This window comes from Notamacropus eugenii, chromosome 6 (genome assembly GCF_028372415.1).
Source record: "Notamacropus eugenii isolate mMacEug1 chromosome 6, mMacEug1.pri_v2, whole genome shotgun sequence".
Lineage (NCBI taxonomy): Eukaryota > Metazoa > Chordata > Mammalia > Diprotodontia > Macropodidae > Notamacropus > Notamacropus eugenii.
Window position 1 is genome coordinate 49881965 of NC_092877.1, and position 27334 is coordinate 49909298.

At 41.7% G+C, this 27334-nt stretch overlaps 1 long non-coding RNA gene across 1 annotated transcript; it reads left to right on the forward strand.

Annotated features, from left to right (window-relative positions):
• Positions 1-97: 97 nt before the first annotated feature.
• On the forward strand, positions 98-27087 carry LOC140511013 (uncharacterized). The gene is made up of 3 exons (XR_011969411.1): positions 98-321; positions 17323-17373; positions 25126-27087. It is a non-coding gene; the product is annotated as an uncharacterized lncRNA (long non-coding RNA).
• The last annotated feature ends 247 nt before the right edge of the window (positions 27088-27334 follow it).

Below are 27334 nucleotides of genomic sequence, written 5' to 3' on the forward strand. Positions count from 1 at the left end.
TCCCTCGAGTCCTGGGGAAGGAGGGGGAAGGAATGGGAGGAGAGAAGGGCGCCCACGGGGCGGGGCCTCCAGGGCGCGTGCCGGGCGGACTTACGTTCCTCGTACGGCACGTGACCCCTACCTCATTTCCCCACCCCCGCCGCCTCCCACGCGGGACACACCTCCCTACCCCTACCCCACCCCCACCCCCATCCCCACCCCCACGGGGACGCAAACGTGTGACCCGCCGCTAGGTAGGAAGGCTGGAGCTGGGGTGGGGGAAGTTTCCGCTCCCTCGTGGCCCGGACAACGTGGCGCTCCCCCCGCCCCCCCGAATTCGAGGTGAGAAGGCGAGGGCCTTAATAGCCTCCGGCCGTGTTGTGTGACACCTTGGGGCAGTCCACGCACGCTCGTGGGGGCGGGAGTCCCGGGAATGTGTGCCAGTCGCGTGCACCCCGGGTTTCCGTCCCGACATCGGACGCTCCCTGAGGACTCTTTGCACCTTCGGCAGTGTTGGGCCTCTCCCTGGCACGCAGCAGGCGCTCGATCGATGCTCACCGAGTTAGATCGATCCCCTCTGCCCCCCGCCAGCCGTGTGCCCCCGAGGGCAGGAGCCGGGTCTTCCATGTCCCTCTGTGCAGCCACGTACAAGTTCAGGAGAGCCTGGGCCAGGGTTTCCTAATGGGGAGCAGGGGGCTCTTCTTTCGGTAGTATGCAGAAAGCGCTTAATAAGTGCCGTTTGAGTGCCTGCTGGGTAGATTGTGTGTATTGGGAACCAGACCTAAAGTTGATGACTGTTAACGATATTTTTTAATATTGCCTCAAATAAAAGGCAGCAGCTCAGTGGTTAGAGAACCAGTGGGGGGCGGGTGGGGGGCGTCCTCTCCAGGAGCCTCTGAGAATCTCCCTAAACCCAAAGTGGCCCGGTGTTGCCTACATCAGGGGCTGATTCACTTGTCAGTTCCCTGCACCAAGGCTCTAAACCTAGGAAATCACGGGCTCCTGTTATTGGGAGAAGGACCCAGTCCCACCCTTCCCAAGGTAGACTAGCAAGCCTTCTCGTGCCATTTCAAGCCCTCCACAATCTGGCTCCCGATCACTTGGTCTCCACCCCAACTAGTTGACTTCCTGTTTCCCCTCCATGCCCTCACGTCTCCTTTCTGTGTTGCTCTGAAGCCCTAGCATGCGAAGGTCCCTCATCACCTCCATATCCTGGAATCCAATCAAGGCTCAACTCCCTGGAGGCCCCCTCCCCATCTCCCACTTGTTGGCACTTCCCCCAGTGATTTGCATTTGCTTTTCTGGGGGCTCCTTGATGCCAGAGGCTGTTTTCATTGCTGTGTCTGGGGGCCCAGCAGCCCTTAGCCCAGCGCCTCCTACCAAATACATGCTTCATAAAATATTGACTTGGCAATTCATTTGAGAGGTGTGAGAAAAGTGATGTGTGAGGTCTGATAAGGAAAGAGTCAAGACCTAACAGGTATCAGGAACAGGAGTCCTGGAGGGGCTGGCCCTGGGGGTGATGCCAAAGAATGGGGTGGGAGTTCAGCAGCAGGAGGAGGGGGAAGGGATCTTACAAGGACAAGTGAGAAAGTGCATAGAATACTATGAAATACGGCAGAAAAGGAAGGGTAGTGTTAGGATGGATCTTGAATAATAATAAAAGCTAATATTTATATGACATTTTAAAGTTTGCCTTGGGATTTGTCTGCTTTGTGTAATTTGATTCCCACAACAACCTGGGAGATAAATTTTATAGATGAGGAAACTGAGTCTAAAAGAAAAGTGAAGGGACCTGTTCAGCGACATGCCAAATAAAAAGAGTTGAGCAAAGAGGAGACATGACCAGGTCAATGACATGTGTCTGATTGTTTCATGTGATACTTACATGTGTCACGTCTCCCTCTCAAACCCTGAGCTCCATTAGAGCAGAGGACAGTGTCTATTCTAAACTGCCTCCCTCTGAGTCATGGCACCGAGGATCCAGACCTGAGAGGACTGAGAAATGGTGGTGCCACTGACAAAAAGAGGGAATGAATCTAAGGGGCAGAGGGTTGAGGATCAATCTAGGTCTTGTGAAGAAGCTGTGGCTGCTGGAATGGAAAAATGGTGTGGACTATAAACTCTTTAGAGAAATCAGCAAGGACAAGTGGTCAGGGAGTTGGGCATGCCAGGAGAGGGAAAGAGCATTGGATGGTCAGCTCCTAAAGCAAGGGTCCTTGTGTGTGTCTGTATTCTAGACCCCTTGGTGGCAGTATAACTTGTGAACCCCTGCTCAAAATCATGGGGTTCAGTCGATTAGTAATTGAAAGAAATGCTAAGTTTCAGTTAGAGATATATAAAAATAAATAAAAATGCAGTGTTTTCCCATGCAAGTTCATAGATCCCCTGAAATCTATCCATGGACTCTCAAAAGAACTTGACTTAAGAACTCTGTCGTAGAAGATAAGGACTTATGTTGTCCCTCTAAAGTTGTACGTGTCCTCAGTAACCCATGATACATATAACATCTGATAATCATCTCAGAATTGGAAGGAACCTCAGAAGTCATCTAGTGCCTTCACCCCCAACCCTTCCCCTCTAAGAAAAAACCCACTACACACAAATACCATGTATTTACTTTGCATATACCGGGGTAGTTAGGTGACAGTAGATAGAGCGTTGGGCTTAGAATTAGGAAGACTTGAATTCCAATCCAACTTCCGACGCTTACTAGCTGTGTGATCTTGGGCACATCACTTAAGCTCTGTCTGCCTCAGTTTCCTCCTCTATAAAATGAGGGTAATAATAGTATCTACCCCCAGTGTTGTTGTAAGGATCAAATGAGATAATAATTCTAAAGCACTTAGCACAGTACCTGGAACATAGTAAGTGCTTTATAAATATTAGTTATTATTATTTTGTATTTTATTATATCTGTCAATAAGCTGTTATTTCCCGATAGAAGGTAATCTTCTTGAGGGCAGTAGCTAATTCATTTTTGTCTTTGTATTCTCAGTGATTGGCCTGTGCCTGGCCCATACTAGATGCTTAATAATCATTTGATTGAGTGATCTAATTAAATATGTGCCCAAATAGGATACACATGGCAGCGAGCCTGGCATCTCTGAGGTACTCAGTTCTACTTTTGGACACTTTTAATTATTTTTTCTTGTATTGAGTGAAAATAGGTCCCTCATTACTTAGGGTTCTGCTCCTGGATCCAAGCAAAGTAAGTCTTATCCTTTTCCTCACTTGAGTCAGTCAGTGACATGAATCAATAACACTTCAGCTTCCCCAGTTCAATTCATATTGTTGTTCACTGTCCCCTTTGCTCATGTTTTCCCTTTTCTTGGCTCATGCTACCTCCCCACTGTGCCTAGAAGGGAGCCTCTATCCACATCTCCTCTAAGGAAAATCCTTCTTTGCTTTCAAGGACAGATGCCACCAACTCTTCCATAAAGCTACTTCTGCGCCACCCCCCTTCTCCCTATCCTTTCCAGCTGGGAGTAATCTATTTCTCCCTACATTTTTTTTAATTGCATTTTGCCTGGACATCTCCTTTGCACTTAGCACATTTTGTCTCATGTTGTAAGTTATACATGCTGCATCCCCCTTATTTTGTTTGTGAACCCCTTGAACACAAAGAAACATGTCTGATTTCATGTCCATCCACAGTGACAGGCACAGAACCTGGTGCGTAACTTTAATACTTTCAAACTTCTGATTTCTCCGTCTAGATGTTTCTTCCACTAACATCAATCATAACCCATCTTTCTCTGCACCACTCCCCCATTGCCTTCACTCATGTCTTTTTATGGACAGAAAGTTCATCACCTCCTTTCTGGTGATGAGCCTCTGGATTTAGCCAGACTGGCCCCCACATGGTAAACCCAGAGGCCATCCCTAGGTAAATAAGATCGCAGGTGCTTAAAACATTTTTATTAAACTAAATTTAATTCCTTTTCTAAAGGAGATTCCTAAGAAGGCTTATGAGTACCTTCCAATTTTAGATTATGTTTAGATTTTGTCCTTTACTTCCCATAGGTGTCCTTTTCTTAATATTTGCCCATTTTCTTTTGTTTGATTTCATTTTTATTTTTTATTCAAACTTTTAGGAAGCCTAATTGTTTAAGTGAATTATGAAATACCTTCATATTCTTATCTTCCTCCTCTTTTTCAGGTCATGTGATATCAAAAATGAGTTGCTTTAAATATGTTCTGATTGAAGGACTTTTAAGTCCAGCCCATGGACCTGAATCTTTTTTTTTTTTTAATTTTCATTCTAAATGTAGTAGCTCAAAATTAAAAAAAAATTCAAATGAAAAAGATCATGTAAAGCCACAAATTCTACATTCCGAGTTTTTTAAATAAAAATTATATGTTAACTAACAAAAGTATCTTAGTTCTATTATCCTTACCTAACCTCTTTTGTATGTGTATACCTGGAGTGCATATTGTTGCTATTATTTTTACATACTCATAGGAAATACATACATTATGTAGAATCTGCTTTCTTTATTCTGCATAACTTTGTAGAAGTCTTCGCGTTTCCTTGTATTTTCCACACTTGTTATTTCTTATGGCACAAAAGACCTTTAAAGGGGATGGGGGAAGGAAAGAAATAAGTATATACATAGTGTCCCACAGGTTTCAGTGCAGTTTTGAGTTTTAAGCTATAAGATTAGAAATTCTAGGTCATTAAAGAGACAATTGGTGAATCTACAGCAAAGAAAAAGGTGATTACAAAGAACCAGCATGACGTCATCAAGAACTGGCAATGACACACTAACGTCAATTCTTTTTTTTTTAATAGTTACCAAACCGATAGTTGAAGGGAATGATGAAGATAATATAGTTTACCTAGATTTTAGTAGAATTTTTGATTAAGCGCTTCATACTGTTCTTTTGGAGAAGATGGCTATCGAGCAGATGATGATACAATTAGATAGATTTGGAGTCAGCTATTTGGCCAGACTCAAAGTGTAGTTGTTAATGATTCAGTAACAACATGGAATGATGTGTCTAGTGGAGTATCCCAGGGATCCATGCTTATCCTTGTTCAGTTTTGACATTTTTTATCAATGAGATGGATAAAGTTATAATGACATACTTATCAGATATTTAGATGCCACACAACTGGATAAGGTAGTTAGCAGGGGAAGGCAGGGGCTGGATCCATGGGATCTTGATAGGTTCAAGCATTAACTGAATTTAATAAAATGAAATTCACATCTATAAATAAAGTCTTATACTTGACTTCAAAAAGTCAGTTTCACAAATGGAAAATAAGGGAGGTATGGTTAAATGACAACTTATCTGAAAAAGATCTGGGGGTTTTAGTGTAGCAATGTGATTATGACAGCCAAAAAAGCTAATGACATCTTGGGCTGCATTAAAAAAAATCACAAATTCCAGCAATAGGGAAGTTATTATAGTCCCATTATATTCTGCCCTCATCGGACCTCATTTGAAGTACTATGTTCAGCTGAGATCTAGGCACCGCAGTAGCTATCTGGAAAGTGACAAAAGGAGAGCAACGAGTAAGGACTTTGAGTCTGTGTCATACGGGATCATTTGGAAGAGATGGATGTATCTAGCCCGAAGAAGATTTAGCTGGAACTTGATAGTTGTCTTTCAACTCTCTGGGTAGAGGAGGGGGAAGATATGTATTGGGAAATAAAAATGATATAAAAATGAAAAGATATCTAAATTACTGATGACAGATTTTCCTTTTTCAAATTTTACACATTTTTTGACAGATTCTTGAACTGATGGCTCATTTCCACTCATTTTTTCAACTTTTGTGCCTGTTTCATCCCCAGAAGGTTTTCAAGAGCCACATGTTCACCATGCAGTTCCATCAGTTTTTCCAGTTGAGTTTCTTGAGCATCTTGACTTTTTTGAACAAACATATCTTATTGGTGGTAAATATCCTAGGAATCTTTATCTTTGTCTTTTCTAGTGCTTTCTAGAATCATTTTATTGACAGATTCTTTTAAGTCATTTGTGTCCTCCTCCTGGGTCATCATCTTCTTGTGAATTTGACAGACTTGTTGGTATTGGACATAAAAACTCTCAAAGATCTGGTTGTTAATGCTTTTTGGTAAAAATCAACTCACGATGAGTAGAGCGAGTAATCATTGATGGTTTTGATATCAACATAAAGTCCAATCCTAATCTGTCCTTTTTTGACCATGGAGTACATCTTATCCTGGGTAAGGCCATTCCATGGGAATTAGTTGAATAGTTTTTACCCTGAACATCTTCAATAATCAGCTTAAATTTTAAAAAAGCAACCTCATCATTCAGATTAGCAAAAATGCAAAAATACAACTTTGAGACCATTAGAAGCAGTTGTTCCTCTTGAGTCCTGGTGACCACTGTCTTGACAATATTACATATAAAGAGCATTCCCTTGTGCCTTGACATCACATCAGTCCTTCCCAAAGAATCAACCACTTTCTTTTGGGCTCTTTTTCAAAAATTTTCTTTGATCAGCCATTTGTTCTTGCCAGCCACCATGATCCTCCTCAGAAATCCAAAAGCAATAGAAGAAAATTTAAGAGAAAATATAAAGCAAAACCAACTAATGAAGATCCTTGGGTGAGGAGTTCAAATTTTATTCAGTGGCTCATGGGGAGCCATAGGGTGATTTTGAGGAGAAGAAAAGAATAAGAAATCATTCACTATATGAAAAATGGGTTGGAGGAAGGGGAAGAGTGGAAGTGGGAAGGGTGAATGCAGTCAGCATTCTTTCTAACTTGTGCAACCTAGCCATTACTTGGCCTGGGTGGTTGAGCAAGTAGCTATTTGCAAAACCACTTAATAGATCAGCATTCAGCCCTCACTCAGAAGGTTTCTAACCACATTTGCACCTGCAGTCACAGGGCTGGTAAGGAAGATGCAAAGTCTCTGCTGTCATCACGTTTTAGCTTTCAGTATCCCAAACAAACTTCCTGCTCCAAAAAAATCAAGATGCTCAAGAAACCCAAGTTCGAATTGGGAGCAAGTCTGAGAGATGAAGAACCTAAAAATCTAAGAAAAGGGCACAGTTTATTCTAGGTTTAAAAAAAAAAAAAAACAGGGGCCAGGTGCAGACAGGGATGGGGAAAGTGGTGGGAGGAGGGGCAGAGATGTTCAGGTTCCTTAGGGACAGGAAATCCAACATGGAAAAGGTTTTGATTTCTACAGCAGTGACAGAAAAAAAACCAACACATCTAATCTGCATCTGCCAGTCATTTAATCCTCCCCAAACAATTATTTTTACCCACACTCACAAAATCCATGTGAATCTATACTCAGGTTACCGTCTTGAGAATTGGATGGCTTCTACCTAGACAAATGACAGCCAGTTGCCTTTATCCTCATTTCCTAACTTGTAGTTTATTTTTTTCCTGCCTCTACTTGGACACCCAAGAGATAACATTATATTCTGCCATCGCTTCTTTACACTGAAGTTGGTTGATCCTCTGACAAGCCATCATTATGACCTTCTTTCCATAGGGAGACTTGATGACCTCTTTGTTTGCTGCATTTCTTCTGTTCCTAATCCTTTTCACCCTTGGCCCTCACCTCATAGTTACCAAGTTCACCTATTGTGAGTGTCTGTCAAAAACCTTTAGAAAGTCTGATTAAAGGATATCCACCTGTCCCCTTATGCCACCTTTCAGCTATTTCTTTTAAAGAATTCAATGGGTTGAAGACATGTTGTTTCCTTTAAAAAACAAATGACCTTTCATTTCGTTTGAGCATCTCATATATTTAGGAACATTAAAATCATCACTATTACATAATGTCAATTGGAGATTGTCATTTAATTTCACTTTTCAGAACCAATATTTATCCCATTGGGATATGACAAACCTGGAAATCCTCCACCAAATAACTGATCCTAATTGAAGTTGCCTTTTAAGAATTTAAAGAGAAGTTAGGGCCATGAGAATATCCGGACTAACTCCCTTGATTATATTAGGTCCACTGGGGGTATTATATCTCACTAGTTCTTTACAGTGTTACAGATATCTTAATTTCATGACAGAATGAAAAAAGAACTGGTATCATATCCCAGCACCTACTGCTGAGAACTCTTCTAGAGATGACCATACACAGTTGCCAAGGATCAAATGGGCAACTCTACACCTAATCTAGGACATATATTATTACATGGCCTCCTTTTTTGAAGGGATCTCAGTCCAGGCTTTAGAATAGCATAAAGTCAAATCTACATGTAGACCCAGGGAACCCAAAAATGCCACATGAATGCCTTACCACCTCTCTTAGAGCACTGGCAACCAGGACCACACAGACTAAACATGGGTACATATGGAACGACTGTAAAGGCTTACCAGACAACAACATCCAAGCTAAGCTGAGCCAAAGCTGTACTCCCCATATCCTGATGTCACTATTCACTCCTACATTTCCTATGCATAGTGAACATCACCAAAGGTTAGCTGGTATGACATCTACACACTGGCACTGATGGCAGTGTGGATCTCACAAAAACTTTTTTGTCCTCTCTAACCTTGGTGGGAGTAGGACTGTCATTCTTAGCGCATGGCCCAAGCTATGTGCCTCTGGGTCTGCTCACATTGATAACTAAACAGAATCAGGAAGTCTGAAGCCCAGCTTTTGGCTCTGCCACCATCTTTACTTTCACTCTGTGACTTTGGGCAAGTCCCTTCCCAGGTCTCAATTATCTGTCAAGTTAGAGACTTAATAAATGCTTCTTGAGTTAAACTGCCCTAATGATCTCTGAGGGCCCTTCTGTCTCTGACATTTTAGGTTATTCTGAGGTCCCTTCTAGTCCTGACTTTCTTTGTTCAATGTTCCAAAGTCCCGTCTAGCTCTAACATTCAATGATTTTCCCCACTTATATGTTCCCATCCTGAAACAAGTATTTACTACTCTATAATTCAGATAATGTTTCCCATATGTTTTCCACTATATTATCCAGAGACTGTCTCTTATTTCCCTGACTCCTCTGGCTTCCCCCAACTAATCTGGGAATGTTGTTCCTACTGTCAGCTGTATTCCAGGGCTTCAGCCCCCATTGTGCTAAACAAGTGTGAGAGATTGAAGTGAGAAAGTCGCAGTACTCTCTACTTGCCACCCTGAAACACAGAAGATGGCTCCTGGTCCTACTCTGATCACAGAAGCATGGGAAGAACCACAAAGAAGGTGACCGGCTGTTTACTATATGGGCTCCTTTCCTCAGAATCCTAGGTTAGCCAGAGATCCCTAGAATTCATGCCAATGTAGAACAAGCCCCCAAGGGCACAATATGATCCCAGGCAGGACATCCTGGAAAAGAAGAGAGAGGGGAAGCTGATTGCTATCTTCAAGCATATGAAAGACTGCCCTGGGGAAGAAAGATAAGACTTTGTTATGCTTGACTCCGAGGACAGCACTAAGAGCTAGGGGGGATGCAGTTGTGGGAGAGGCAGGTTTCAGCTCCATCTAAGGAAAACTTGCTAAAAATTGGAGCTGTCCAAAATGAATGAATGAACTGCCCCAAGAGGTAATGCACTCTTTATCACTGAAGGCTTTCCAGTAGAGATTGGCTGTCCAGTTGTCAGAGATGTTGAAGAGAGAGATTCTTGCTAAGGCACAGGTGAACTCAATAACCTATTACTGGTCTTCATCTCTTAAGCATCTGTGATGCAGGGATTAAGGCTCAGTGGAGTTTGGTTGAATCCTCAGAATACCACTGTCCTAGATTAGATCCCTGTCTCCACAGCCTATCTCATCTTTCCTGTGTCCTTCAGACTGAAAATCACCCAAAGGCAAGTGACATCTCCCAGACTTAGCCCAGGGTGGATCCCAGAACACTAGACTAAATCATTACTAACCTCTAAGAGTAAAGAAGTCACAGCATGGGAATTGTCTTGCTGCTTTCTCTTAGAGTCCACCTTCCTTTTAACAAATATGCTGTAAAGATGAATGATTTGGTATCTCTCAGCCCCTTCAAACTGGATCACATATAAATACATGAAGAGTGCATCCAATTTAAAAATGGGTTCCAAGCCTAGCATATGCACCTGCAAGTTCACCCCTTTAAAATTTAAAAAGTAGCAGCCATCAATTTTAACCACAAGGTGACAAGAGAGAATCAAGCCAGTGGGTTACCATATTTTTGATCTTAAATTCCTTCTCAGGAGGCCTAAGAGCAGGGGCCCTGGGGAGGGAGCAATATCCTAATATTCTCAACTCTATGCATGTTAAACTAGTTTTCCTTCATTGTCAAGACTTAATTGACTCAAAGGATAAAAGGCTCTAGCTATTGACATCACTTCCTGTCCACCTGAGTACAACACAGCCATGAGAAGTTATAGACATAGATGCTTATCTGGAGGACCACAGTGGGCAACTCAGAGGCAGAGGGGCTCCATTCAGCCAAATCATCTCAGGCTGTCTACCTATTCTGCTGTAGCGAAGTGAGCATTCTTTTGTTAATTGTCAAATAATCTATGAGAATTTCATTTCATTCCAATATCCAACATCAGCTATCAGAACTGACCTGAGTCAAGTTTGTCCCAGAAACAACACCCTCCCAGAATTCACAGTGTTGTGTAGTTCCTAGAGGGTCACAACTGAAGGTTCACCAAACTTTATTATGGGAGAAGAGATGTTATTCCTCACCTCCCTCCTCCCCTCTGTAGACCCCCAAGGTAAAGGGGAACAAGGAATACTCCTGGCCAAAACCCTTTGCCTTGAGCTGTAAGTCCATGACTTTCTTACCCAGCCCATACATCTAATGCCTTCTCTCAAAAGTATGAAGGTAGGGATACCTCACTGCTTCAAAGGAGCTAATTATCAGGCCTCTTCTAAAAGGTTAATTCAGTTCAGCAAGTACTTCCTCACTACCCACTCACTTTCCATTCCCTGGCAGCCTGGTTCTTGCCATCAGCACCCTAGTGAAAATACTGTCTCAAAGGTCACCAGTGAGCCATGTAACTTCCACAGCCATCAGTTTACTCATTTTCAAAATGAGGGTGTCATACAAATTTATCCCCAAGGGACCTTCTAGCTCTAACAGTTTATGGTTTCATAACAATTAAGAAATGGCTAAATCAAATGACCTTTTCTCAGTCCATATCCTCCTTGACCTCTCTTGGTTGTTTCATGGCACTGACTACACAGTCCTTCCTTGAATTCTATAAATGAAACCTGCCCTGACTCTCCCCCAATTAGATCCACTCCTTTGTCCCCTTTATTTTCTCTTCCTCTACTCACTTCCCCAGGATAGATGTTCCCCAAAGCTTTCATCTCATCCGTAATCTTTCTATTATATTCTTCCTTGATAATTTCATCTATTTCCATAATTCCATGTGTTACCTATTTGAGGATCACTCCCAAATTAACATATAAAGTACTTTGTAAACCTTAAGGTGCTATATAAATAAAAGTATCAATTCTGCTTAACTGCATCCTTTCTTTATAAGCTGAACCCTCCTTTCCAACTGCCCACTGAACATGTTTACTTAGATGTCATGACAGTCATTGCAAATTCAGCATGTCTAAAACCAGCCTCATTAGCTTCCCCTCAGCTTGGCTTCTCCCCTCCCCTTCACCCTTGACTTGATTGTCGTAAAAGAGATTCTTTTGCTGAGTATGAGTTAGACTAGGTAGCTTCCCTCAAATTCTGAAATTCTGGGACTCTGTTTCTGTCATGGCCTTGTAAAGAAGCAGCCCAAGCAGAAGAGAGAGACTTGCCTTCCTTATTCTCTTACCAAAACCACTAGGCCTCTCTGTCATAGCTACCTCTAGTTCCTACTTTGGCCCCTGGGGAGTACCCAAGTCTTGTCAGTTCTCCAAAGGACCAAAGCAAACAAACAGAACCTCAGCAACAAAAACCCTTCTTCCTTTAAATGAACCAAGACACAGTAGGGCTAAAAGTAAATCTTGATGAGAGTATCAAGGGGAAGGTAGAAACACTGCCCCTTGGGAATTGAGAGGCCTGTGTTCAGGCATCGGTTCTGCCATTTTTTTTTTCTGGGCACATTGATGAGTTTTTTAGCTTCTCTTTGACAAGTCTGTAAAATGGGAAGAATATTTTAATTTTCTACCTTAAAGAGTGTTTGTGAGAAAAAAACTTGGTAAAATTTTAAAGAGTAGCAGAAATGGGAGCTAATAATAGCATTCATTATTTGGTCTGGCACCTTGGACACTTGCTTACATGTGGGCAAGTCAGTTAAATTCTCAGAGCCTCGCTTTTCTCACTTGTAAAGGAGAGGTGCACTCCCTGCTTCCCAGTTTGGTAAGCATAATGATTGCCCCTGGCTCACTCTCTCAAGGTAGGCTGGCACCCAAGGTGTCACAGTGTTTCTTCTCTATTGCCCTTGACCACTCACCCCTGTTGTTAGGGGGCCAGTGACTAGCACCCCATTTTCTATTACTTTAACATCACTCAGCTTCACAGAAGAATATTTGCTTCAAAGATATTATAGCAAGAACAAATATACAGGCATTTCCCCAACACATGCCTTGGTCCCACCAAATTCATGTCCAGTTATAACACAAGTGTCAAGTGAGTCCTTCTGCTGGGCTGGGCTGAAGATCACCATTGAAGATAGAGCTTTGTTCCCTCGGGCCATTGGTGCAAAACCCAGTGTAGATGATTATTCCTAGATTCTTGTGATTTGTTCTTCCAACCTTTTGCAACTTCTAAGGCCAGAGGTTCCATTCCCTTCACCTCTAGTGGAAAAGCGCAAGGTCAAAAGTCAAGGGCCAAGACCTGTTTCTCAGGGGTCGAATGGCCTCAGTGAGGGAAAAGGGCCCTAAAGGCCTTCCCCTTACCACATGGTCTCTCCCTGGACACCATAAAAAAAAGAGTCACTGAATGAAGGAGGAAGGAGCCCAAACTGACAGGTATTTTTGAATGCTTCTGAAGTCAGTCCAAGAGACTCTTTCACCATGTTATGGAATGCCTACCCACACTATATGGTCTCTCTAAGGTACTTCATTCATAAAACATCCTGATTTCTTAAAGCCAGCTCCTCAGCATCCCCCTGGGGGAGAGGTTTCATCAGCCAAGCAAACTGATGGAGATTGTGCACATGCCAGACTCCCATCACATGAGGGAAGTACTGTGCATACTTTAAGCCCTATAAAAATGTGAGTAATTATGATCATATGGTTGTATCCCCCCAAAAGGGTACAGTGATTGTGATAAATCAGAAAAGTGAGATACCGATTTATACTGAAAGAATTAAAGAAGCATTGCAGGAAAAGGTTAAAAAAAAAATTGCTTGGGCCCTACAGATAGGGATTGGCTAGGCAGAGAGGACCAGGGAAGAGCATTCCAAGAAGGGAGAACAGGATGTCTAAAGCTGAGTCCAGGAATGCAGTGGACAGGGAGGAGATATGAACCCTGAAAGCTCTACTTTACAGAGGTAGAGGCCAAGGGGTTCCAAAAGGTGATTTGAGTGCTGGAATGTTGTTCACAGAGTTCAGGTGGCATTGAACCGGGATTCCCTTGTTCAGTAAGGCATTCCCTCATGATTACAGGATATGAGGCTAAAACTAAATGTTGGATAATCTCTTATGGACCTGTTCTTCTTGTCTAACTTTTTTCCTGCTAAAATATCACCTTCAAAACATTGAAGTACTATAGTGGGAGGTGCCAATTAAAGAAACAAGAGATAATGGGGCTTCCTGGCATCAATATGTACCTAGAAATCAGGCTCAGAAACCATTATACCAACCCCCTGGTTGAGACCTCCCAAAGAGAGATTCAGCATAGACCCCATAATGGATCAGACTGGTATAGAGCAAGGCAGGTCGAGAAGCCTTTGACACATTTCTTTTCCCTTATCCCCAGTGTGTGGCAGGATAAAAGAACTGGCCCAACAGACCTTGTTAGGGGTTTGCTCTTGGTAGCCATGCAAAGTTCTTGACTAATCGTCCAGCAAGAGAGAGATCAGATTCCAAGCACACCCACCACATGTTCAAGTGGTCAGCGTCAGTTCACCCAACTGTGTTCCTTCAATAAGTGCCATCTGCTTCCAGTGAAGCAGTGGTTTGGGAAATGTAAGCAAAAGGCCCTTTTAAATGAAAAGGATCCATAAAATTCACATGGAAGCCTTGAAGTTTCTTGGAACAAAAAAGCCACTGAAGGAGTAAAAAGCATTAATGAACTGGATCGACACTTGAGAGCTGTGTTGTTTCTTGAGAGTTATGATAAAGATATTTTGCAGTAACATTTCAAGGAAATTCTTGGTAACCACAGCTATTGAATTTCACAATACAGTAATACTACAAGTACTGAATTAAAATGAATTCTATTCTTAAAATCATACTTTCCAAGCCAACCATATTCCCATACTATATTTACCGTACTTACAGAAAGAAGTTAAATAGAGGTATTGTGCCCTGCTGCAGCAGGATGTTTTTTTTTTTTTATTGTAAATATTCTACGTATTTTGCTTACATGTAAAGAAAGAGAGAAAAAAATTGAATGCTGTCTTGCTTGCACCTGGGTTAGACTAATGTTGATTAGTCTGGGTCATAAAACATGGTGGGGATGGATGGGACTCAACAAGAGGTATGGTGAGAGGAGAGGGCACGTGCACGTAGATCAGGAAAATGATCCTGAATACAATTATGTTTTCAGTCCTCTTTGGACAGGTTACAGCTCTGGCCAACTTCCCAGAGTGGTCTTGAAAGGTAACTGTCTTTCAATTGGATTCAACAAACATTTATTAAGCACCTGTCGAACATGTCTTGACTTTTATCTTGCCACTCTGGAAGACAGAGGGAGGCTGAGGACTTTGCACTACTCTGCCTCACTTGAATTCAACTCACTTACAAGTCAAGACATCATTCCAGCCGTGTCATTGGTCTTCTTCAAAAATGAAGGAAGAACAACTGTGTACAAGGCACCTTGCTGAGGACTAGATATACAAAACCAAAAATGGTCCTTGTACTCAAGAAGGAGCATGTCTGATCCCACTCTACTCCCTCAGGGCCAGATTGCTACATCACCCCCTCAGGGTACCTACAAACTTAAAGCAGGTTGAGAGGCTTCTCTCCAATGCATTAGCCTGAACCCTCACAAGCCACGTGCTGTCATTGTTACAGAGCCAGTAACTCCAGTGCCATTTGACCATTTAACATGCATTAGCCTTTATAAATGGGCAGCGAGGTGGATAGTTATGGGCCTGGAATTATATTTCTGAGTCTAACTCTGGCCTCAGACACTTACTAGCTGTGTGATCTTGGGCAAGTCACTTAACCCTGTTTGCCTCAGTTTCTTTCTGTAAAATGAGCTGGAGAAAAAATGGCAAATCACTCCAGTATCTTTGCCAAAAAAGTCCAAATGGGGTCATGAAGAGTCAAACATGACTAAAAATGACAACGACTACAGCCTTTACAAAAGCATATTTGCTTCAAAAACATAAACTAAAACAAATATATACTCATTCCTCCAACACATCTGGGGCACTCTTCCCCATATACCACCTTAATCAGGGGTAAGAAGATTAGTTGCTTAATTTAACTCAATTCCTACATAGCTTTAGTCTCACTAAATGCATCTACAAAGTCAGCCTCTCTGTTTGATGACCTCTTGCCTCAGTTTCAGACAGGAACTGAAGTTCCCTGGGGGTATCAATGTTATGCTAGTTGAAAAACTCAGCCTGGCTTCAGATTCCAAAATTCCTGTGGCTCTCTCCCAACCTTTTGAAACTCCCAAAGTTGGCAACTCCATTCCCTTCACCAAGATCCCCTAAAAGCAAATGAGGCAAAGAGACCATAGCTAAAGATGACAGACTATTTTGAATGCCTCTGCAACCAATCAAAAAGTCTCCTCTTCAACACATGGTCAGCCAACTGGAACCAGTTACAGAATGTCTACATATGCTTCACAGTCCTTCCAATGCCCTTCCCTGACATGATAATCCCAGAAACAGGTTCACCAGTTGGAGAGCCCCATCTCAGGTGCTCTGCACATGCCACAGACCTACATTACAGTAGCTTTGTTTTTCCTGGAAAGGATACAACACTATACAAAAAAGTAAACACATTCAGGTAACAAGTGAGAGTTTTAGGGAAGACTTCGTAGAAGAGATGGCGCCTGAACTTGAAACTTGAAGGACAAAAAATGGTTCTGAGAGGCTGAGATGATAAGGGATTCCATTCCAGGTATGAGGACAAATGCACAGAGGGAGGATCTAAAGGAAGAGAAAGCTGAGAAAATAGCTAGTAATCCAGACAACAGAGTGTGTGTAGGAGAACAAGGTAAAATAAGTCTAGAGAGACTTGGGAACCAGATCAAGGAGGAGCTTAGATGCAAGATTGAGAATTCTGTGTTGAATTCTATTAGACAATAGGGAATTATTGACTTTTTTTGAGCAGGGAAATGATAGTCAAACCTTTACTTTAGAAAGATTATTTGGCCATCTTTGTCCTGGGAAGATTAGAGGGGAGAGAGACTGGAGGCAAGGAAACAACCCAGTGAAGGCACTATTAAAATATTACAGGCAAAAGATAATGAGGACTTGAGCTAAGTGGTGGTCATGTGAGAAAAGAGGAATGGATCAATTCAAAAGATAGCCAAAAGAAAATTGACAGAACTTGGCTATGGGAGTGAGGGAGAATGAAAAGTCAAGGATGAGCTCAGTTTTGTGAACTTGAGTGGTTGGGAGGATGAGGAAGATGGCATTGTCCTCAATGAAATAATGAAGTTTTGAGAAGGGGTGAGTTTAAAGGGAAAGATGAAGAGTTCTACAATGTTAAATTTGAGATGCCAAAGGGATGCTGAAACCTGACCCTAGACACTTGCCCCCAGGTGACAATGTAAGCCCAAAGTTCATTACAGAAATCAGAGGTGGGAGTCATGTAGGCATAATGAGATGACCAAGTTAGAGAGTGGGGAAGACAGAGCCTAGGACTGAGCCCTATGATTTTGTGTGCTCCAAAGAGGCAGGAGCATTGTGTAAGACTAAATACAAGTGGTCAGACAGGTGGGTCTTGGGATCCAGGCAAAGGTGAACTCTCTGTTCTTTACACATGCCATGTTCCTTCATGTCCCCTGTGTTTATACTCCCCAACCACCATGCCCAGAATGCACACTCTACCTTATAGAGTTCTCTTTGAGATACCACTCAGATATCATTTTCTGCCTTAAGTCTTTCCTGATCTCTCCCAAAGTACCTGGTATTTCATTACTTTGTCTATATCCATCTTTACTAACAGTATATTTAAATTGAACATATTTTATATGTCTTTGGTGTCTCCCTCTCTCCCTAACTTTAGAATGTTAACTCATTGTTAGTAGGAATTTTTTTATTCTTTAATTTGTATATGCTATGCCTAGGACACAGTAGGTACAAAATAACTGTTTATTTTCTTCCCCTTTAGATATCTCAAACTCAGTTTAAACTTCCAAGAGTCAAAATGGAAGAGTAAGCAGTAAGTACTCTCACCCTCCCTTTTTGATCTTGAAAAACCCAGAGAATATTGCCCCAGGAAAAATCCTGGAATAGTGGAGCCAGCAGAAAGGGCATTGCAGTTTTGTGGCTCGGGAGGCTAGGGGGATTCATGGGAAAGGTCCCTCTTGCTGTGACTGAAGAGAACCATTACAGGACAGGAACTACCCCAGCAAGCCAGCAGTAAGCCCCACCTCAGCAGACCCTCAGGGTGGTGGAGCCAGCAAACACCAACACCAGGACCCCAGGCATGCCTTTGCACATCCAGGGGAACTGACAGATCAAAGTGGATGGGCATCCACCAGGGGCTGAGCCTACCTGTGCTCTAACGCAGCCCTAGGGGAGGAGAAGACCTCCAGCAGCCAGACCACCCTTCCCCCATACCTCACACTGGGAGTAACCCTAGGGAAACACAGAGAGACTGCACCTGGCTTGGCACACACCAGCCAGTTCCAGCTCAGCACCAGATAAGCTAGAGCATTCTATAGCTTCCAACTGCCAGAAACAGAGGCCACAGCACACAAAGCCAGTAACCAGACCCCTGACCCCCAGCACAAAAAGCATGGAACAGAGCCCCCTGTACCCCAGAAGTAGAGATCCATTTTAAAATCCAAGAAAAAGGCAATCACCATGAGCAAGAAGAAAACTAGAAAAGCAAAGACCATAGATGTTTTCTAGGGGGACAAGGAAGATCAAAATTCAAATTCAGAAGAGGACAGCATCTTAATCTCAAAAGGGAATATGAACTGGTCTCAAGCCCAAAAAGCATTCTTGGAAGAGCTCAAGAGGAATTTTAAAAGTCAGATTAGAGAGGTGGAAGAAAAATGGAACAATTCTTTTAAAGATGTATTTGACAAAATGGGAAAAAAAAATTCACTGAAGAAAACAACTCCTTAAAAAGTAAAATTGGCCAAATGGAAAAGGAGGTACAAAAGCTAACTGAAGAAAACAAATTTGTTAAAAATCAGAATTGGGCAAATAGAAGCTAGATGTCTCAAACTCAGTATATCCATTATCTTCTCCTCTCCCACTCCCCCAAACCAGTACTGAATTTCTCTATATCTGTTGAGGGTTCTACTATTCTCCCAGTCACCTCAGAGTCATTCTTGATTTCTCCCTCTCCTTCAACACTCCCCTCATATGCAAAGGGCCTTGTTTTGTTATTATTGAGTTGTATCTGACTCTTCATGACCCTATTTGGGGCTTTCTTGCAGAGATGCTGGAGTGGTTTGTCATCTCCTTCAGCTTATTTTATAGATGAAGAAATTGAGGCAAAAAGGGTTAAGTGTCTTGCCCAGGGTCACACAGCTAGTGAGTAAGTGTCTGAGGCTAGATTTGAACTCAGGTCTTCCTGACTCTAGACCTGGTGCTCTATTCAGTACACCACCTAGCTGCCCCAGGCCAAGAGTTACCAGATCTCATTGATTCTACCTCCATGACATCTATCACATCTACCTGCTTCTGTCTACTCACAGAGCCATTAAGTATTAAGTGCCTAGTGTATGCTAGGCATTGTGCTATGTGCTGGGGATACCAAAAAAAAAGTCAAAAGATAGTCCCTGCCTTCAAGGAGCTCACTTTCTAATAGGGGAGGGGAGGACAAGGAGCAAACAAATACATACAAACAAACAAGGAAAATAGGAAATCGTTAAAAGAAGGAAAATGCTAGAATTAAGAGGGTTTGGAAAAGGCTCCCTGTAGAAGCAAACTCATTCAGCGTCTCATCCCTTCAGACCACCAGTCTCTGAATAACTGCAGGAACAAATCTGACCATATCACACACCTGCTCAAAACCTTCCAGAGGCCTCCAATTACACCTAGGAGAAAATGCAGCCAATTCAGCCTGATTCTGAAGCCCTTTCATAGTCTGGTCTCATATACCTCTCTAGTTTTACTCTATTCTAGTCTACTTCACAAATTCCTTGTCCAGCCAAAATGAATTACTTGCTTTTCCCTGAATTGGACGTGTTATCTCCTACCTCCTTGCATTTGCAAAAAGCTGCTGCTGCCACCACCACCACCGCCACCACAATTCTCTCCTTGCCTCCATCTCTTAAAATCCTCCTCCTTTTTCAAGGCTTAACTTTTCCCTAGTTCCCCCAGTTGTTACTGTGCTGTCTCTCCTCCATGTCTGTGTACCCCACTTCTGGGTTTCTTGCATTCTCCTCACAGAATATTCCTAGGACAGGACAATTTTGTTTTCTCCTGGGTCCAGTGCTTTTCACATAGAAGGCGCTTGACTCAGTTCCATTCAGCAAGCATTTATTAGCCACCTGCTGTATTCTAAATGCAGGTGTAAGAGCTGGGGATAAAAAGAGTCTTACACACACACTCATATGGATACAAACACAAGGTAATTTCCAATGGATAGGAAAGCACTAAAAACTGATTTATAGACTTAGAGCTACCAATAGTCAATTGGTTCTCAAAGTTTGGTCTTAGGATCCCTGGAGGTCTCAAAAACCCTTTCAGGAAGTCACAGAAGATCCTTTCCGAAAGGTCTGCAAGGTCAAAACTATTTTCATGATAATAATGTTTTCATTTCTAATATGGTAAATATCAATAGATATAGCCCACATAAACAAAAACTCTGGGTTGGGAGGGATGGGTCTTCAATAATCTCTACCAATTGTGACCCACACGCAGTCCAGCAGATAAATTCTAGATTTGTGGGAGGCACCTAGAGATTAAGTGACTTGCCGAGGGTCACAGAGCTAATATATATCAGGACTCAAAGCCAGGTCCTCTTGACTACAAACCCCTTATTCTCTTCTCTATGCCAGCTTGCCTCTCAGGACTCAAGCATTCCACAAATATGTGTTGGATAGAGGGATCCCATGCACAACATGTGCATAGTATGTTGTCCATGCTAATTTTGTATTTGATGTATCCTGTCTCAATGGGACACCATGCTGCTGCTTCCTTTATGCACCATCTCTTTAGGGACATCCCTTCTTTCATAGTAACTCTTATTTTAGACCATATCAGTTCTGAGCATAGTCATGTGACTTGTCTGGTATCTATCTATTTATATCTATATATGTATGTAAATATATATGCTAAAACATACACACACATGCACAGGCACACATATGCTTTAATTCTTCAAAAGATATATGATTTTGTTGGTTCAGGTACTCTCTACTAATGCAGATCCATGCCTTGACCCAAGGCAGATGGATGGCTCAGTGGTTAGAAGAGCTGGGGGTTCAATGGATGAAATGCCAGGCCTGGAATCAGGGAAATATGAGTCCAAATTTGGCCTCAGACACTCAAGAGCTTTGTGGCAAGATATTTAAACTTTGTTTGCCTCAATTTCCTTATCTGTAAAATGGGGGTGGGGGATAATACTAACATCTACCTCCCAAGGTTGTTATGAAGATCAAACAACGTAATATTTGTAAAGACACAAAGTAGGCACTTAAATACTCATTCTCTCCCCCGTGGTAGACAGTCCTTCCTCACCTCATTCCTGGACCATTGTTACTACCCTGCCAGTGGCTGTCCCTGCCTTGGGTTTCTCCCTACTCCCATCCACCCTCCATTCAGCCACTGAAGTGACGCTCCTGACTTGCAGGTCCCTGATCAGTAAACTCTGGGGGCTCCCTATGTCCTCCAGCAGTGAATACAGATACTCTGCTTTGCATTCAAAGCCTTTCCTTACCCAGCCAACCCTCTCCTCTCTTTTCAGTCTCCCCACTCCTTAGTCTCCCACACCTACTTTTGCATGCATGATAATGGCCACCTGGCCATTCTATGGCCATTCTCTCTGGCTATCCCCTGTGCCTGGAAAACTCTCCTCCCCTCCACCTACTGACTTCCCTGGATTCCTTTCAATCTCAACTAAGATCCCTTCTTTTACTGGAAGCCTTCCCCATCCCTTCTTCATTCCAGTCTCTTTTCATTTTTTCTTATTTATCTTGTATAGATCTCACTTTGCCTGTATTTGTGTGCATGCGTGTTGTCTCCCTAATTAGACTGTGAGCAGGGACTTTTTGTATCCCCAGAGCTTAGCACAATGCCTAGCACACAGTAGGTACTTCATAAACTTTGATAGGTTGATTGATTGCTTGATTGACTGACAGTTTCCTAAGTTGCTATGACCAGTTTTCTGGGACTGATCCTTTGCCTTAGCTCCATTAGAGCTCTGATGACAGATGCATGGTCTGTGGGGACCCATATTAGAGGCCTTTCTGCTTCGATTGGTCGTCCTACCAGCTGGCACTCTGTCCACAAAGCAGTGAGGGCCTCAAACAATGAAGCGTTGGAATAGCTCATTTATTAAATAAATAGCTTCTATTTAGTGCGTGACATCTCCACCACTGTCTTCCTTTGTGTGCCCAGCCCTCAGCTCAGTGCCTGGCACATAGTCAGAGGTTCATAAAAACCTGTTGATTATGTTTATGCTGCACTTTACAGTTACAAATCCTCAGCTGATTCTCACAACAGACCTAGTCGCTGTCATACATTTTCCTATAACATACTAAATTTCATAGTAATGATAGCTAGCATTTTTTTGTCACTTTAAAGTTTTCAAAACACTTTACAAATATTTTATCCCCACAGCAGCCCTGGGAGAGAAATGCTATTATTATCACCATTTTTTCCAGTGGGGAAACTGAGGTAGGCAGAAGTTAAGTGACTCCTCCAGGGTTTGTTTCAGAGGCTGGATTTGAACTCAAGTCTTCTTGATTCCAGGTCCAGTGATTTATCCAACGTTTACCCTCAGTTCATATATTTGTTCTTTGAAGTACCTGGGGACAGGATAAATTTCTAAGCTGGATATTTTAAGGTCAATGTGACTTAATAAAGATTTTCAGTTTTAAATATTAGCCCCAACTCTTCTAGAATGTTTATGAAAATGTTCGTTTTATTTACTGTTTGTCGAGGTCAGGATAATTTCTAAATAATTTTTTTTTAATTTAAAAAATAATAAAGTCTGTGTGACTTGGGCAGCATGATATAGTGGGTAGAGTACTGGACTCTGCCTCTAACACTTAATGACTGTGTGACTACAGGCAAATTATTTAACTGCTCTGTGCCTCAGTTTCCACATCTCTTAAGTGATGGGGTTGTATTAGATGGCTTCTGAGGTCCCTTGCAGCTCTTCATCTACAACTATGATCTTATAAAGGTTTCCAGTGACATGTGGATGTCTCTGAGTGACAACTCTATCCATTGTAAGCCTATATCCTGACTTTTGATCTGATGTCATAGGTTGGTGATACTTTCATTTGGGTATTGCTGCTAGTTTTCTTCTCTACATATTTCAGGTAGGAAACTTTCTCATCAGCAACAACTACATGAGTACTGGATTTCTTATTTGTGGATCAAAGAAAAAAAGTTCTCATCAGATTTAGTACACCCATAGCATTCTCATTGTTTCTTAGAACTATTCCCCAGGAATATGTGATGATTTGCAAAGTGATAACACTTTGAAAACAACTGAGTTGTTTAGAGTGACTTTTGGCATAGTAGACATATCTGTTATCTAAATCAGAGGGTCCTTAGCCTATGGTCCTTAGCCTCCCAAAGGGTCTGTAAGTAGATTTCCAGGGGATCTGTCACTCCCAGGGGAAAACAGTCATGTAGTTATCTCTACTAACCTCTAACTGAAATTTCATTCAGTTAAGAATGTCAGCTGTAAAACATGATTCAGAGAAGAGGTCCCCTAAGGCTTCACTAGACTCCCTAAAAGATCTGTGACACAAAAAAAGGTTAAGAGTTGCTGACTTCACCCCAAATCTGCCATAGAAGGACATTCTTCAAGACCCCAGAAACACAAGCACAAGACATTACATATCTCTACCTATTCAGTTTCATCTTATTAATCAATCATCAAACATGTTCAGGTCTTACTATGTACCAGACATTGGGCTAAACACTGGTATATAAAGAAAAAGACAACACAGTTTCTACTTTCAAGTAGCTTACATCCTAATAGGGGGGACAACATGTACATATATATGAAGCTATATACAAGAAATCTCCAAAGGAGACACAAGGCAGTCTTAGGTGGATTGGCTGAGGGAAGGGGTTAATGACCAGGAAAGGCCTGAGATGCTTCCTAGCTGTGTGACCCTGGGTAAGTCCCTTAACTTCTATTTGTCTCAGTGCCCTCTTCTGTAAAATGGGGATACTAATAGCACCTACTTCCCAGGGCTGTTGGGAGGACCAAATGAGATAACATTTGTAAAGTGTTCAGCACAGTACCTAGCACATTGTAAGCACTCTATAAATGTTAGCCACTATTATTATAAGAATTACGATAATTGACAGTTATACAGAACTTTACTTTCCCACCCCACGTAGTCCTGTGGCTTTTGGCCCTACTTTACAGATGAGCAAACCCAGTCAGAGGGTTTAAAGTGAATGCCTTTTGTTAGCAAAGCCACATCTCAGACCTAGAATTTCACCTCCAGACTTCCTTCTACTCACTAATCTGATGTCTTTGGGCCCACACTAGAATAGGCCTAGAGCAATGAGTCATTATGTGAGCCTAGTGAAGGAGGTCACCCTCTGAGTCCCAGGGGATGGATTCACCCTAAAATAAGCCAGGGAGGTCCCCTTTTCCCTTGACTTTCTGGGTACTCTTGGCTTAGGATCGTCTACATTGGGCATGGAAGGGTGTAGGGTCATCCTGGAAATATTCCTGCTTTTACCTTTTAGTGGCTCCTAACCATCTCCTCTTTGCCTCCAAAAGATGTCTACTTAGTTCAAAATGATAGCGAGACCAAACATCACCCCCAAGGGTGGCCAGATCCTCAGGCCTGGCCACCTGGGCATAGGCCTTCTTAGCAATAGAATACATGCTACCCAAGAACTTATTATTAGTAATAATCATACCTTACCTGTGTCCCAAAGAGGTAAAAAAATAACAAAAGCAGAAAGGCCTACATGTACAAAAATATTTATAGCAGCTCTTTTAGTGGTGGCAAAGAATTGAAAATTAAGAGGATGCCCATCCATTGGGGAATGGCTGAACAAGTGGCTGTATATAATTGTGATGGAATACTATTGTGTTATAAAAAATGATAAGCAGAATGCTCTCAGAAAAATCTAGAAAGACTTACATGAACTGATGCAAAGTGAAATGAGCAGAACCAGGAAATCATTGTATTTTAGTAACAGCAATATTGTACGATGATCTACTATGAATAACTTAGTTATTCTCAGTAATGCAATGATTCAAGACAAATCTGAAGGACTTAGAATGTAAAATACTACCCATATTCAGAAAAAGAACTGTTGCAGTCTGAATGCAGATTGAAGCTTACTTTTTCTTTATTTTTCTTGTTTGGGTTTTTTTCAGTGTTTTCTTTCACAACATGACTTACATGGAAATGTGTTTTGTATGACTGCACATGTGTAACCTGCATCAAATTGTTTTCCCTTCTCAATGCGAGTTGGCGGGGAGAGGAGAAGGAAGGGAGAGAATTTGGAACTCAAAATTTAAAAAAAAAATTAAAATTGTTTCTTACATGTAATTGGGGAAAAATAAAATGTTAAATTTTTTAAAATAATAATCATCCCTTACATTTGCAAAGTGTCTGATATTTTTCAAAGGGCTCTCCCATACTTCATTTCATGTTTTTCCCTGGAGAATCCTGCAAGGCACATGTTACCCCCATAGTATAGGTGATAAACTGGGGAGCCGAGAAGTGAATTGTGAATTAATAACAGAGCTGGAACTAGAAACCAGGTCATCTGACTTCTTGTCCACTGTTTTTTCTAGCTGGGCTCCTTCCTTTTCCTGTACCTCCAAGTCCTAGGGAAGGGACTCACTGGAGAAGAGGCCTGACGAAGCTCCTCTGGTCCTTCACTGAAGAGGCTGCTCGTTCTAGGACACTCCTGGATATGTTTAATTCTAGAATAATCCTGGGACCTCTGCAATCAATCTTCCTGTCTGGGAGGAACAGGAACTGGAGCCAGACTGGATTCTAAGTTCACCTCTTGGGTAGTTGTAGGTTTCTTCTGGTCATGAGCCTAACACTTTATGAAGCCTCAGGAAATGGCCAGGAGAGCCCTTATCCCTTTCATAATTGAAATGTCTTGGTTTCAGTTAATTGGTTTCCTTAATTGTTGAAACTTTGAAGCCTCTTCCTGTGAAACATTTGATGGAAAAAGAAAAAACTTGAAGAAAAACACCTTCCTGATACATAAAAGTGAAATAGGTTGCCTCTGGATATACTGAATTCCTTCTATCTCGAGATTCCCAGGATGATGAAGAAGATATTGTGGAAATGTCTAAACTGCCAAAATTTTTTAAAGTAATAATCATATCTTTCACAGTGTCTGATGCTTTTCAGAGGGCTTTCCTATACTTCATTTCATGTTCTACTGAGGTCTTTTCCAATTCTGAGTTTCTGTGATTCAATGTAGAATCTTAGTACTGGAAAGGACTTTTAGAAGTCATTTCATCCAAATTCCTACCCAATGCTAGCTAGGCTCCTCTCTAAGCCATTCTCTTAAAGCTTAGCTATTGAAGTTTTAAAGTCATAGAGGCCTGGTTTGAATTACTAAATTGCAATTAGCAAAAATATTTGTAATGCAAAGCAGTAGGAGACTGCCTATGAGTCATTGCCACATTTAAACATCTGGATAAGTACTTCCTACACAAAGTAGAAAAAAGACCCGTATTACAAGTAGAAATCCCACTAACAGTTCTAAGAAGTTGCTTCTCCACTCTGATTTTTGCTGTCCTCCTCAGCTTTTCCTTAAAGCCAAAATAGGGCTAATATGACCCATTTTCTATTTAGCTACAGAAGCTGGAAAAGTTACTTACCCAAGGAAACAAGGCTGAGGCATGCTTCTATCAGTAAACTAGGAATAAGATGGCTACTCTGCTTAATGCAATGAAACCTCATTAATTTGGAATTTATTAACTTGGAGTTTGTAAGCGTTATTAATGAGCTGAAGTTTATTTTTACAATAGTCTAATTTTTTTTAACCTAGAAGAGACCTTAGGGATTGTAGATTTAGTGTACGAAGGGATTTTAGAGCCTGTTTGGTCCAAATTCCTCATCATCTTATCCATCCTCTTCATTTTCTTTCACCAATTCAGTCATTCATTCATTTCCTAACTAAGTAGTTATTGGAAGAGGACCATTCACAAAGCCATGTGCTAGGTACTCCTGGGAATTTTTCTTCAATACTTCAGTGAATCTATGATCTCCTTGGTGTGGCTGGTCTTCCACTGATACAGATCACACGCTCTCTGCACCTTCTCATCCTGCACAATTCTTACTCCTTCCTCCTTTCTTTAAGAGTCTTTCCTCCAATTAATTTACTGTTTCATGCACAGCACTGAATCTTAGTATGGTCCATTCTCATTACCTGACCAACACATATTTGCCCTTGATAATGCCTTTTATGAAACTCCTCATGCACAAGTCATCTTTGAATATTCTATAGCCTACCTACATTGAGACTGATAACTAGGGCAGGACAAACAGGGCTTTGTTCCAGAACACGAAAATTAAGAAGACGCAAAATTTTAAAATAATGTGTGTTACATTTATATGTTGACAATGCAAGTACTTTTTGATTGTGGGAACAATTGAACTTAGTGCCTAGTTAGCAAGAATAATTAGTTAAAATAGAAAGCTACCAGATGGTGGCATTGTTAATAATACCCTTCTGTGAACCACTATAGAAATTAATTCCCCCTCCTGCTCAAGTAAATTTGTTTTAATTACTTCTTGTATTATTTTCACATCATGAATTACAAGTTGATTTAAGGGAACATCTGCAGAGCTATAACTGGGGGGTTGGAGGAAAGATGGGTTTTGCCCCTAGGGAAGGAAATTTAAAGGAAGAGAAAGCTTAACACTTAGAAGAGGGGAACCTGTATAGCAATAGAAAAATAAAAGTGAGAGGAGGGTTATTGTGTGTTTTGTGGCATGGGGGGTGCAAGAGCAGAAGGAGGTGGGATAATATGTTCT